Source organism: Olea europaea, chromosome 4 (assembly GCF_002742605.1).
Source record: "Olea europaea var. sylvestris chromosome 4, O_europaea_v1, whole genome shotgun sequence".
Classification (NCBI taxonomy): domain Eukaryota; kingdom Viridiplantae; phylum Streptophyta; class Magnoliopsida; order Lamiales; family Oleaceae; genus Olea; species Olea europaea.
In genome coordinates this window covers 1109963-1122652 of record NC_036240.1, presented here as the reverse complement: position 1 = coordinate 1122652, position 12690 = coordinate 1109963, and positions in this window count along the sequence as shown.

The window sequence follows — 12690 nt, the reverse complement described above, 5'->3', positions numbered from 1 at the left end:
AAACCGTGCGAGACACTCCTACTGTATTTGGCAGTTTCGGACGAGGCAGTCAAGGCAGCGCTGGCCAGGGAAGAAGATGCACACCAGCTACCAGTATACTACATCAGCAAAGCTTTACTGCCGGTAGAGACTCGCTACACAAACATGGAAAAGCTTGATCTATCCCTAGTTACCGCGTCAAGAAAGTTGAGGCCATACTTTTAGGCTCACTCAATTGAAGTACTCACCAACTTTTCACTGAAATAAGTGCTACAGAAGATAGATGCTTCGGGTCGATTACTAAAATGGGCAGTTGAGTTTAGTGTTTGACCTATTGTTTAAACCTTGAAGTGCCATCAAGGGCCAGGCCCTCACGGATTTTGTCGTCGAGTTCGCCAAAGCCCCGTAAATGAAGGCAACAATGGATCCGGCAGAGCCCCCAACTTGGAAGCTATTTGTGGAAGAATCGTTAGAAGAAAGCAGCTCGGGAGCCGAAGTCGTCCTGGAGAGCCCGGAAGGCCATAAGGTAAACTACACAATCAGGTTCGATTTTAAAGCCTCAAACAATGCCGTAGAGTATGAAGCCCTCTTGGCAGGCCTCAGGCTAGCTAAAGAAATGCAAGTTGAAAGATTACAAGTCAATAGCGACTCATAACTTGTGGTGAGTCAGGTAAATGGAAAATTTGTGGCCAAAGACAGTGGCATTGCCACTTATCTGAAACTACTGTTGAACCTAGTCCCCCACTTTGAGAGGTTCGAGCTGGTCCAGGTTCCACACCTCGAAAATACATACGCGGATGCCCTGCCCAAACTTGCTAGCAACAAGGATTCTGAGCTACTAAGAATCATTCCAATCAAGCGTCTTTCGAAGCCTTCCATCTTCGGAGGCGAAAAAGCAATGTAGATTGAAGGTACCCCGCCTTGGATGCAGCTGATTATAGCCTATCTCAAAGATCAATCGCTGCCACCCTCAAAGAACGAAGCAAAGAAGTTGAGAAGAAGAGCTGCTCACTTCACACTTCAAGATGGCGTGTTATATAAAAGAGGCTTCTCATTACCTCTACTCCGATGGAGGCCATGTACATCCTGCGAGAAATTCATAAGGGAGTCTACGGTAACCACTTCGGTGGAGCAACCCTGGCATACAAGGTGCTTCGACAAGGTTATTTCTGGTCAACCCTGAAAAGGGACTCCTGTCAATTTGTTCAAAAATATGACAAGTGTCAGCGGTTCGCCAATGTTCAAAGACAGCATTCTCAGGAACTCCTCGTAGTTACCAGCCTATGGCCCTTCGTCAAATGGGGTATAGACTTCATTGGCCCCCTCCCAAAAGGAAGAGAAAGTGTAACCTTTGCCGTAATTGCCATCAATTACTTCACTAAATGGGTCGAAGCTGGACCTCTAGCAAAAATCACTAAGGCGAACACCACGACGTTCTTCTGGAAGAACATCATTTGCAGGTTCGGCATTCCCTACTCCTTAGTATCCAACAACGGAAGGCAGTTCGATAACAAAAAGATGCGAGACTTGTATGACGAGCTCAACATAAGGAAAGACTTCTCAACACCTCGTCACCCCAAGCAAATGGACAAGTTGAGGTAGTCAACAAAACGATCAAGCACACCCTGAAAAGGAACATGACACCTCGAAAGGAACTTGGGTCGATGAACTTTCCCATGTCCTCTGTGCCATACGAACAAGCCGAACTGCAGCAGGGAAAACCCCTTTCTCCATAACTTATGGAGCCGAGGCCATAAGCCCAGTCGAGGTCGAAATCCCTTCACATCGTTGTATAAACTTCAATGAGATCAACAACGACGAAGCACGAATGTGCAAACTCCACCTCCTGGAAGAAAGAAGAGATTCATCCTAGGTCAAACTGGCTGCGTATCAAAGGAAGATAACCCCCTATTACAACTCAAGGGTCAGAAGCCGAACTCTACGCATAGGCGATTTGGTACTCAGAAGGGTGTTCCCATTATCAAAACCAGGGACTTCCGAGTGTTTGGACCAAATTGGGAAGGTCCCGTACTGCGTCATCAAAGAATCCCGATCCGAGACTTATGAAATTGAAGATATGGCAGGGAAAATGTTGCTTCACTAGTAGAACATTGAACACTTAAGGAAGTACTACCAACAAACAAATGCATGTTCCGATTTGATCTGATTATGATCCACAAATTGTAACTTATTCCTATTTGACTGAGCGCTTAAATTGCCTTGGTGTATGTTGAATTCAAGTTATTTGAATCTTCAGTTCGTTATATCCTATGGATTGTCATCGTTCGCCTCAACCACTTATTGATGTTAGTAATATTGGCTTAAACAGCGATCAACTTATAATAGAACGAACAGTTCAGCAATGATAAAAGAAGCTTCAACACTTGAAAAATAAATTTCAATTCATTAATATAAAAAAAACTTTACAATTGGTGGGCCGAAGCCATTACAGAAGGTCCTACTCTACTGGCACGATGGCCCCTGCCCCCACCTCGACCTCCTCGGGAGCAGTTTCTGCCCCTGCCACAGCTTCTTCCGGAGCAATCGCAGCCTTCTCGACAGCGACTATGTCGAGGCGACCCTCGATAGGCCCACCGAACTCTTCCTCCAAAGCCGAGATGTCCAAGTTCGGGTGAACCTCCCTGAGGCGTTGCAACATAGCTCGGGCATTCCATGAGGCCCAATAGTTGGCAAAGGTATCATACAGCTTGTGCTCTTCAAAATGGTCAATAAAGTGCTGTATGGCTACCTCCCTAATTGTTTTTGCCTCCGTTTTCAGAGAGTCAATCTTTTCGACTTGGGCCTCCACCCGCTGCCTCAGCTCACTCTTCTCCTTATTTGAGGCATCGAGGGCCTCCACTATAAGGCGATGATGCTCGCTGGCATGGTCAATTCACCTCGTCAAATCAGCTACTTGGCATTCAGTCTCATATAGTTTTTTCTTCAGCTGTTCTAACACGGCCTCAGCTTTCACCGCCCTCGCCTCTGCCTCCTCCTTTGCCTTTCGGGCCTCCTCTACTTTGGCTCAGGCCACCCTCACCTTGTCTCCATAAAGAGAGGTCTTCTCCAACCTTTGGGCTAAGCTGGTGTTCTTCGTCTTAAGGTCCTTCACTAGGCCCTCCAGTTGGACACTGATGCTCAAGGCTCGGGTGAGGCAGGTGCTATTGGTAGCCACAAGGTCTTCGGTTGTGTAGGAAGATGTGTGGTCCCTCCAGGTCTCCGTCCAATATTTACAGTGGAACCTGGCCACAACAGCAGTCTCTGGAGAAAGAGCCTCCAATACCTCCTTCACGGGCTCCTCGGAGGTGCAGCCTAAGAAATCTTGCTCTTTCGAGGGACGGGCCCTCTTTTTCCTCTCCTCTGCAGCAGTCGGAGCAAGGGGCAGATGCCAGTACAGGGGTCGCTTCTGGAAGACAGGCAGACCTCTCCCCAATCACGGCCCCTATGGGTATCGTCATTTGCCTAGTGGCAGCCTTCGCCACAACTGGGGCCCTTGAAGGCCCAGCTGCCTTCTTGCCCTTCTTAAGCAAGGGCTCCTCCTCCTCGGCCCGATGCAGTTTCTTGCTGGTAGCTGCCAAGTCCTCCATCTATTTTTTGTAGGTCGAAGAGGAGGTCTTCAAGGCCCTCGCCTTAGTCACCATCCTCTGGATGGTCTTGAAGTCGAACTTTAGATGCTTCTTCTTATTAAAGACATTTGAACAAAACAAAAAATCAGTTAAGTATGAACACTTCAACCGTGGACTACAATGATGTAACCTCTACACTCACCTTGGGAGGCCATCAGCTCGTGTGAAACGAAGTGGATATTCTTCCTTATCAACTCGTTGTAAGATCTCCTATTCGGAGAAAGCTAATACACGATGCAGATCGTGTCAAAGTTCTCGATGGATAACTCACACCAAGGAAGAGGACTTGCAAGAACAGAAGTTATATTTCGAATACAAGCAAATATATTTTTAGAAACAAAGTGCTAGTACTCACTAAATGTGAAGTATTTGGTGAGAACTGTAAGGGGCGCCAGGGGGTTACCCTCCATCGTGTCCCCATCTCCCGGAAGTCCAGAACCATGAACTCTTCCATTCCTTGATGAAGCCCAACAGATCGAGCACGAATGGAGTGTGAGACCCCCAGAAAGTCAGATAATACCACCCCTTCGTCTTATCATCCCCCATCGCAACCTTGGGTATATTCATTGTTTGGAAAACAAAGAAGGGCATCTCCTTCCCATAGGATGCCTCCTTCTACAACATCCACGAACCCACCATTTGGTTCCAGGAGTTCAAATTTAACTGGATGGAGACTAGGCCATAGGACCTCAACACGTATCTAAAGAAGGGATGGATGGGCAACCTAAGCCCTACCCTTAGGATGGCCTCCCTAACAGCCACGCACCCCGACCTTGAGTAACAGGCTCGCTCATCCGGCCCCAAAAATATCAAACCCACACTATCTGGAATTCTATACTCAGTTCTAAGTCTAGCTAGGTCGATCGTTTTCAACTTGGAAGGGTAGTCAGATGCCCCCCAGCATACAGAAGTGTCCACGGGGCTGTCAGGGCACTTCTAGAGGTTCCTCCCCAATATTGCCTCGGACAATTTTGAAGAGGTCGCTAATATATGCTGGTCTATCCTCACTATCTCTAGATCCCTCCCAAATGACCCACTACTCACAGAAGCCATTTTCTCTTGAGATAATTATGAAAAGCTTGCTACTTACTGAAATGGGAATAAGTGCTTGATAACCGTTGGAGGGCCTAAAATCAGTATGGAAATCACTGGAAAAACTTGAATGCTGTCGGAAAACCTTGAAAGACCGCTGGAAATCGCAAATCTTTTGAAAGCAAGATAATTTTCAGAGAATGCAAGAATAGAAATCTTGTAAAACACACTAAATCCTCCTTTTATAGGAGACCTCAGACGATTTCCACCGTTGAATTCAAATGGTTTCGATATAGGCCATTCGTCGCATCATGAACCTGGACCATTGAAATGAATTGCCAGATTTGATCAACGACCAAGATCTACCTATGTCCCTCACGCACGCATAAAACACATCACCTCGAACAACAACAGCCGTCATCCATAAGTAGTTGTAGCAGCCCTTTTCTAGGAACAGGCATCACATCTAACTATCGCCTTGAAAATATGTGACAGCTGTCACATCGATTAACGTCATAATATCGCACTTCGGATCGAGGCCAAGTTGTCCCAATTAGCCTCGGATGAAGCACTTCTCAGATTTCTAGAGCTTCAATGCACCTGAGGTTCTTCGTCTCAGACGCTGCGTTTCCAAGCTTTACAAAGCTTAAGCCATCTCCCAACGCATCGTCCCCTGTCCGTCAATGCACCGGTTGCAGATACGCTTCTTCCTCAGCTTTACAGAACTTCAACACACCTGAGGCACTTTCTCTCAGAAGCAACGTTTCCAAACTTTACAAAGTTTAAGCCACCTCCCAATACGTCGTCCCCTGTGGGTCCACGCACCAATTGCAGATACACTTTTTCCTCAGCTTTTCAGAGTTTCAACGCACTTGAGGATCTTCGCCTCGGATGCTGCATTTCCAAGCTTTACAAAGCTTAAGTCATCTCCCAACGCGAGGTCCCATGTAGGTCAACGCACCAATGGCAGATGAGCTCCTTCCACCTTCAGCATCATTGCTCACACACCTCGAGCGAAAACTAACCGCCCTTCACGAATGAACGAACTACCGACCAGGACGACCCGTACCAACATCGCCTTGGTTTAATAATACCCTCCAGCCATAAAGCCTTCAACACATCTACTCGCTTCACGCTTTGATGTCAATGCTTCACCAGATACTACAAATCTTCCCTTAAGGTCAACATAGCCAGATAAACAAGTCCACCCATAATATGAATATTCGTGCCTGAACTTAGGGGGACCACTGTTACGCCCCGCATTGAACCACTTCAAAAATCTTGTCCCTCTCCTCTACGAAGTGCCACGTATCCGTACGAAGCGGCTCCGAAGTGGTTCGGACTTCGGCCGAACTACAACTCGACGTATCGCAAGGCACAAACTTTACAAACTAAATCTACTGAAGCGATCAAAGCGCCCCCTGTAATCAAAGCGTTTGGCCATCCGAGGTGCTCCCTCAACAGATATCTCCATCGCCAATTTTAGAAACATATCTGTAACATCCCGACCCCTAGTGGACCGGAACGCTACTTACTTTACTTAGCTTAACCGGTGGTTTAGTAACAAGTGTATACATTTTAGCGGAAGCTTACATCTTCGGATAATAATTTAAATAACAATACTTCAAATACTTTAAACAAAAACACTGAATCATTTTTCAAAACAAACAAATGTAATTTATTTGAAGAAAACATAACTTGTTCTCGCATTCTGCGTTATTCAAAACTTTAAAGAAATAACACTGTAAAACATTTCATAAAAAATAAATCCAAATCACTTATTCACCGAATTTCCATGGGTTCGTTGCATCACTCTCCATCTTCTCCTCCATCCATGCCCGAGGTAGAATTCTTTCAATTTGTAGAGATGAGATTAAACCCGTAAGTTGAAAAACTCAATAAGTGTCATAGGTGCATTCGTGATCAAGCTATACATTTCATAAGATTAACTTTATAACTTTTCATACATGCCGTACCCGGAGGCACCATTTGACATGAATGGGTATACCGTACCCTAGGGCATCATTTGACATATAAACATTTCTTCAACATAGAGGGGTATGCCGTACCGGAGTACCCAAAACATATAACCATTAACATAGAGGGATATGCCGTACCGGAGTACCATTTGACATACAAACATTAACATAAATCGAAACTTATAACTTAACACGATTAAACACATTGAACCTCTACCTACCTTGATATGTCGTACCGGAGTACCATTTGACATACAAACATTAACATGAATCGAAACTTATAACTTAACACGATTAAACACATTGCACATCTACCTACCTTGATTGATGCTTTTGAAACTTTGAGAACTTGGATTGAAAACTTCGATGAAACTTGGATGTTGAAAGAAATGCACTTCTTGGATGTTTGAATATCGTTGAGAATTGATGCTGGAAAACACTTCTTAAACTTTTAGGAAAAATAGTTTTCCTCCCTCTCTTTTTCTCTCTTGGAAACTCTTTCTTTAGTATGTAAAAGCTCTTGCCTTTGGTATGAGACAAAATGAGTGAAATGGAGTCTCTATTTATAGGTAAATATCCCATAACTTAAAGCAAATGAAGGGTCAAATTTCATTTAAGAGAGAAAACATGGGTGTCATTTAAGTTTGAGGTTAAATGCTTCAATTTAGTGGGATTTTTATTGCCAAAAACGTGGGTGGCCCTTTGAGAAAATAATTGATGAAATTAAATTTTAGAGAAAAACGAGAATTTTTATTTCAGGCAGTTTCGGTTGACCGGTTGTAGTTCTGTTGACACTACACAACTTTCAGTGTTTCTATCATAACTTCTTCTCCTGATATCCGATTGAGGTAATTCAAACTGCGTTGGAAAGCTAACTCAAAGAATTACAACTTTTATTGAGATATCATTTTTCAAATCGAATGTTTCCTATGTTGAAAATGGGTCTCAAATGAGACTAAAAATCTGAAGTATACTTTAGTCATCCAATATTCATGTCTTAGTGCCACTAAGGTGTCTAGAATTATTTGGAATTCCACATCTCCCACACCTTAATTAAAATTTTGTCCTCGAAATTTACCTTCTGATTGGGCGAATAGTGTTGGATACTTATCTTTGGCTTCTTCTTCTTCTTTTTCCCAAGTGGCTTCTTCTATGCCGTGATGATTCCACTGTATCTTAACCAGCTGAATCTCTTTATTCCTTAGTTTATGCACTTTTCGATCCAATATCTTGATCGATAGTTCCTCGTACGACAAATCTTTCTGTACCTCCAAGGTTTGATAACTCACTATATGATTCGGATCATGTACATACTTTTTTATCATCGATATATGGAACACATTGTGCACTGCCGATAATTCAGGTGGCAAAGCTAGTCGGTAAGCCACATTTCCGACTCTATCAAGTATCTCGAAAGGTCCGATATACCGGGGTCGTAGCTTGCCTTTCTTTCCAAATCTAAGTACACGTTTCATATGTGCTACTTTCGCAAAAACTTTATCCCCAACTTGGAATTCTAAATCCTTCCTCCTTGTATCTGCATAGCTCTTTTGTCGATCCTGTGCTACCTTTATTCTTGCACGGATCTTATCGATTACCTTGACCGTCCTTTCAACCATTTCTGGTCCCAAAACTCTCTTCTCTCCGACTTCATATCAATGAACAGGAGATCTACATCTTCTACCATAGAGAGCTTCGTATGGTACCATTCCAATAGTTGCTTGGAAACTGTTATTATAAGCGAACTCTACTAGAGGTAAGTATGACTCCCAATTATCTCCTAGATCCAAAACACATGTTCTCAGTATATCTTCCAAAGTTTGGATGGTCCTTTCAGACTGACCATCGAACTGAGAGTGATATGCTGTACTAAAGTTCAGCTTCGTTCCCATAGCTCCTTGTAGACTTTTCCAAAATTTGGACGTGAACCTTGGGTCTCTATCAGACACAATGAATACAGGGACACCGTGTAATCTCACAACCTCTTTAATGTACAACTGTGCCAATTGGTCTAAACTGAATGTCATTTTCACTGGAAGAAAATGAGCTAACTTCGTTAGTCGATCCACTACTGCCCATATAGCATTATTTCCTCTTGCTGACTTCGGGAATCCAACCACAAAGTCCATCGTGATATTTTCCCATTTTCATTCAGGTATATCTAGTGGATTTAACAATCCAGCTAGTTTTTGGTGTTCTGCCTTAACCTGTTGACATACCATGCACTTCTGCACGTACAACCCTATACTTCTTTTCATATTTCTCCACCAAAATGTATCTCGAAGATCTCGATACATTTTCGTACCCCCGGGATGTGCGGTGTACGGGGTGGAATGAGCTTCTTTCAATATCTCGTTTCTCAAGGCTTCATCCTTAGGCACGCAAATTCTTCCTCTAAATATCAGTGCCTGATCCTCAGCTACTCCAAAGTCCTTTTTCTTATCGGTACCAACTTCATTCTTAATCTTTTGCAAAAATGAGTCTTTATTTTGTGCTTCTATAATTCGATCTCTAAGAGTAGGTCGAATTATTAAAGCTGCTAGACGAGCAGTAACTTGTCCTGGTGTGGTAGCCCCTTCGATCTGCAACTTTTTCAAGTCCTTGACTAACTCCACTTGAAAGGTGGGTAGTGACGTCAATTGTCCCATTGATTTTCTACTTAGAGCTTCAGTCACAACATTAGCCTTACCCGGATGGTAGTGAATAGTGCAGTCGTAATCGTTCACCAATTCCAACCATCGTCTTTGTCGCATATTCAATTCCTTCTGTGTGAATAAATACTTGAGACTTTTGTGATCTATGTAGATATCACACTTCCGTCCATACAAGTAGTGTCGCCATATCTTCAAAGGTTGTACTACCGTTGCAAGTTCTAAATCATGCGTCGGGTAGTTTTGCTCATGTTTCTTCAATTATCTTGAAGCATAGGCTATCACTTTTTCATTCTGCATTAGTACACATCCCAATCCTTGCTTAGATGCGTCGTTGTATATAATAAACCCTTCCGTACCTTCAGGTATTGTTAATACAGGTGCTGATATCAACTTCTGCTTAAGTTCTTGAAAACTTTGTTCGCATTTTTCCGTCCATTGGAATTTTACTCCCTTCCTTGTAAGCTGCGTCATTGGTCCAGCTATTTTGGAGAATCATTCTATGAATCTCCTATAATATCCAACCAATCCTAAAAAACTCCGTACTTCACCAGCATTTGTTGGTGCTTTCTAGTTGGTTACTGCTTCTACTTTTGCTGGATCTACTTCAATCCCTTGGGTAGTAACTACATGTCCAAGAAATCCAACTCGTTCAAGCCAAAACTTGCACTTCTTGAATTTGGCATACAGCTTCTCCTTGCGTAATACCTCTAAGGCTATTCTCAAGTGCTCTTCATGTTGCTCCTTACTCTTAGAATATATCAGAATGTCATCGATGAAGACTATGACAAACTTATCCAAGTATTGATGAAACACTCGATTCATCAGGTCCATGAACACTGCAGGTGCATTGGTTAGCCCAAACGGCATCACCGTAAACTCGTAGTGTCCATATCGAGTTCTAAAAGCTGTCTTAGGTATATCCTTTGTCTCTACTTTCAGTTGATGGTATCCCGATCGTAAGTCGATCTTGGAAAATACCTTAGCTCCTTTCAGTTGATCTAACAGATCCTCGATCCTCGGGAGTGGGTACTTATTCTTGATGGTTAATCAATTTATCTCTCTATAATCGATGCACATCCTCATGCTTTCATCTTTCTTCTTTACAAACAACACTGGCGCACCCCATGGAGATACGCTTGGTCGTATGAAGCCCATATCTAGGAGTTCTTGCAACTGCTTCCTTAATTCTTGTAGTTCCTTTGGGGCCATTTGGTATGGGGCCTTAGATACTGGTGCCGTCCCGGGAATTAGGTCTATGGTGAATTCCACTTGTCTATCGTGTGGAATACCAGATAGATCTTCTGGAAACATCAAACTTCCTCTCATACTCAGTCAGGGACATAGTCTTTTGCTTGAGTTGGAGGAATTCACTTTCTTTGTGATCCCTCAAGGACTGGGGAAAGTATTTGTCCATTACTTCCCCTTTGAATTACTCCCAAGTCAATTCTGCTTGTTGCTCAGGGGTCCTTGTCCTTGACATTGAGTCCCACCAGTGACTTGCATCATCGGAGAACATGACCTTAGCACACTGGACTTTCTGAGCGTCCATGCATCCTATCAATCGAAATATACGCTCCAACTTGTGAAGCCACTCCTCGGCTGCAAGTGGATCAACTACTCCGTTGAAGGTAGGGGTCTTGTGCCTTCGAAATTGCTCGACCACTAAAGTATCATTCCAAGGAACGAAAATGGTTCCTCTCTTGGTTTCTGAAATGATACTTCCATTTCCTTACATCGGATGGTGGCGTAATTATAACCTAACCAATCTATGCCTAGTATTATGTGAAGCCACTCCTCGGCTGCAAGTGGATCAACTACTCCGTTGAAGGTAGGGGTCTTGTGCCTTCGAAATTGCTCGACCACTAAAGTATGGTTTTGAACATTAGGAGCTAGTGGTAGGGGTTGAGCTTGGTTCGGGTTTTGCCTACCTAGGTCTTGAACCGCTCGGAGGAGGTCTCTTATCAAGTTTTGGTTTGCGTGGGCCATTTCCTTTAGACAAAACATATGGTTCTTATTAGTTTCATTCTTCGAATACTAAAGCAAAGAAGATAGTATTTTATTTCTTGATATAAGGGAAGCTATTACAAGGATTTAAATCTAATCCCTATAAGTTCTACGGATCTTCTTTGGTGGAGCTTCATCTTCGGAAGAGTCTTCCGCCTCAGGTCCGGACTCTATGTCCATCTCAACCTGTGGCTCAGGCTCAGGATCATTCTCTAAATCATCTTCGGGTTCTTCTTCGGGATCTTCTTCCTCAGCCAAAGGTTCCTTCTCAGGCTTTTCATGGATTACATCATCCCACAAATCAATCAGGGCATGGCAATACCTCTCAAACTCGAACAGGTTTGGGTTGCTTTCTAACATTTCATCCCTAACCGTGACTCCCATATCTCCTCATTGAGGTGGGAGGGAGTGTATGAGGTTATTTATGGCCTCAAGATGCGTGATCTCCATACCAGCATTAACCGTCATCATGCATCTCTCATAAATGTCATACACATGTTCGCTAAGCGGTTGGGTCGGATCAGTTACATAGTTTTCATAGGAATGAATAGCTATTCTACGGTTCAATGCTTCTCTATATGCCCTAGCCGTTCTACGAACCATATTTGTTGCATTTTTACATACATCATACTTTTTCTTTGCTTAAAGAAAACATGCAGTTATTTAAACTTTCATATCATGCAATTCCCTTTAAACCCTTAGCTTTTGCCCAAGTCCATTACATATATTTAAATAACACATCTCTAAATCATATCAAAGCATCATAACATAAACATAATCATTAACTTTAAACATGAATATACCTGGGCCATAAGATAAGATTGATGGATGGATGCACGATGCCATGGAATACCTTAAACTTTTCATTTTCCTTTAATTTTTTTAAAAAAAACATACTTGGTGTACAGAACCGGCTAAACCTTGCTCTGATACCATGCTGTAACACTCCGACCCCTAGTGGACCGAAACACTACTTACTTTCTTAGCTTAACCGGTGGTTTAACAACAAGTGTATACATTTTAGTGGAAGCTTACATCTTCGAATAATAATTTAAATAACAATACTTCAAATACTTTAAACAAAAACACTGAATCATTTTTTAAAACAAACAAATGTAATTTATTGAAGAAAACATAACTTGTTCTCGCATTCTGCGTTATTCAAAACTTTAAAGAAATAACATTGGAAAACATTTCATAAAAATAAATCCAAATCACTTATTCACCGGATTTCCATGGGCTCGTTGCATCACTCTCTATCTTCTCCTCCATCCATGCTCGAGGTAGAATTCCTTCAATCTGTAGAAATGGGATTAAACCCGTGAGTTGAAAAACTCAATAGGTGTCATAGGTGCATTCGTGATCAAGCTATACATTTCAAAAGATTAACTTTATAACTTTTCATATATGCCGTAC